Source organism: Echiichthys vipera (assembly GCF_963691815.1).
Source record: "Echiichthys vipera genome assembly, chromosome: 22".
In the NCBI taxonomy this organism is placed as follows: Eukaryota; Metazoa; Chordata; class Actinopteri; order Perciformes; family Trachinidae; genus Echiichthys; species Echiichthys vipera.
Genome location: NC_139847.1, coordinates 812,203 through 814,702, shown reverse-complemented (window position 1 = coordinate 814,702; position 2,500 = coordinate 812,203). Strand labels below are relative to the sequence as shown.

The 2,500-nt window shown below is 41.1% G+C and overlaps 1 protein-coding gene across 1 annotated transcript in view; it reads left to right on the top strand.

The window, feature by feature from the left end:
* The first annotated feature begins 839 nt into the window (after window positions 1-839).
* LOC310964296 (sodium/hydrogen exchanger 9B2-like) overlaps window positions 840-2,500 on the top strand; it is a 10,261-nt gene continuing 8,600 nt past the window's right edge. The window contains exons 1-2 of the mRNA XM_083937369.1: window positions 840-878; window positions 2,052-2,141. The gene's annotated coding sequence lies outside the window, so the exon portion shown is untranslated. The remainder of the gene's footprint in view (window positions 879-2,051; window positions 2,142-2,500) is intronic.

The following is a 2,500-nucleotide window of genomic DNA, read 5'->3' as shown; positions in this document are numbered from 1 at the left end:
TCTTTTAATGTTGTTTTATGACGTTAAATCTTCTTTTAACGTTGTTTTAATACGTTAAATCTTCTTTTAATGTTGTTTTATGACGTTAAATCTTCTTTTAACGTTGTTTTATGACGTTAAATCTTCTTTTAATGTTGTTTTATGACGTTAAATCATCTTTTAACGTTGTTTTATTACGTTAAATCTTCTTTTAACGTTGTTTTATGACGTTAAATCTTCTTTTAATGTTGTTTTATGACGTTAAATCTTCTTTTAACGTTGTTTTATGACGTTAAATCTTCTTTTAATGTTGTTTTATGACGTTAAATCTTCTTTTAACGTTGTTTTATGACGTTAAATCTTCTTTTAACGTTGTTTTATGACGTTAAATCTTCTTTTAACGTTGTTTTATGACGTTAAATCTTCTCTTAACGTTTATGTTTTATGTTAAATCTGAGACACACAAAGATCAGAGTGCGTCACTTTGTTGTTTCTGACCCCAAACGCACGAACAAGAGTCTGAAAAGAAGCTGACGCAGCATTTTTATTTCATCTGACGCGTCTTTAAACCGAGGACTCGTCAAACTCTCAGACCGAAGCGTTGCGTCGCTGCTGCCGCGTCGCTGCTGCCGCGTCGCTGCTGCCGCGTCGCTGCTGCCGCGTCGCTGCTGCCGCGTCGCTGCTGCCGCGTCGCTGCTGCCGCGTCGCTGCTGCCGCGTAGCTGCTGCTGCGTCGCTGCTGCTGCTGCGTCTTTGTTCTGAACTCGTTTTTTAAAGAAGTGAGAGGTCAGAGTCCAGGTCCTCACGAGGACATAATAACAAGTTTAAGTGTGTGTGTTTCAGATGATGGACGAAGAAGAAACCAAGCGTTACCATGACAACGGCCTGAAGCAGTGTGAGGTAACAACTCCTCATCTTAATAATATTTATATATATATATCAGTGGTGAGTCACTCATTAAACGTCACATTTTATGGAAGTGTATCGGATTTTCAAATTAAAAGCTTTTGAATATTTCTGCGTTGAAAATGTTTTTCTGAAAGTTTTAAAAGAGTTAAGATCTTCATTTCCAATGTTCTTCAGTGAATTTTTAACCTTAAAATTAAAAAATAAAGAGTTAAAACTCTCAGAACATCTTTTATTTTGAAACCCTGACCCACAGACGGACTTTTCCTGTCTCCTTTTATTCTGAAGCTTCATAAAAACATGATTAATTATGATCTGGGAGACTGACACACACACACACACACACACACACAGACACACACACACACACACACACACACACACACACACACACGTCTGAACTGGAACAACCCTAAACATGTGGAGGAAAAGGTCACTGGGCCATTAACATCAGTCAAGTTTGTGTGCGTGTGTGTGTGTGTGTGTGTGTGTGTGTGTGTGTGTGTGTGCGTGTGTGTGTGTGTGTGTGTGTGTGTGTGTGTGTGTGTGTGTGCGTGTGTGTGTGTGTGTGTGTGTTGGTTTAATAATTAATGTGATGAAACAATAAATCCTGTTTGTTAAACGGAGAAAATGATGGATGGAAAAAAGAAAAGAGGAAGATCAAACGGAAAAGGAGTGTGTGTGTGTGTGTGTGTGTCTATGTGTGTGTGTGTGTGTGTGTGTGTGTGTGTGTGTGTGTGTGTCTGTGTGTGTGTGTGTGTGTGTGTGTGTGTTTTGCTAGCGTTGTCTAAATAAAAAGACAAAATATGATTTTCGATGTTAAATCACGTCCTTTGAAAAGTTTGTTTTAATGAAAAATGACACGAGTGTCCCCACAAAGCAGAAGGTCCTCACTGTGACAGTTTAATAAACACACACACACACAGGTGTCAGTGTGTTGTGGTGGACAAAGTGCAACTCCTTATTCACTCTCTCTCTCTCTCTCTCTCTCTCTCTCTCTCTCTCTCTCTCTCTCTCTCTCTCTCTCTCTCTCTCTCTCTCTCTCTCTCTCTCTCTTTTACACACTTCATGTCTCCTCTGTGATTAATTTACACACACACACACACACACACACACTCACACACACACACTCTCTCTCACACACACACACACACGTCCGTGGTGAAGGGAGGGAGTAAAGTTCAGGTCGGTCAGGACGAGAGAGAGATCACCGTCCTGCCGCGGAGGAAGACGGACGAAGTGGAAGACACCGGCGAGGTGAGAGACACACACACACACACACACACACACACACACACACACACACACACACACACACACACACACACGTGGGTCGTTGCTGTTTCTTCAGTTTGACGGAAACACATCCAGGACAAAAGTATGTGGACGGTCTCCCCTCTGAACGCACAGGGAAGCGTCCGGATCAGAAACACGTTAATGTAGAAATGTTCAATGATGATGAATCGTAAACTGTTGCCATGGAAACAAATTAACACCATTAAAAGTGTCACTGGGACACTTTATACTGCAACTATGAGCAACAAGCTAAAGTTGTCCTCAATGTTGCTAAAGTTGTCCTCAATGTTGCTAAAGTTGTCCTCAATGTTGCTAAAGTT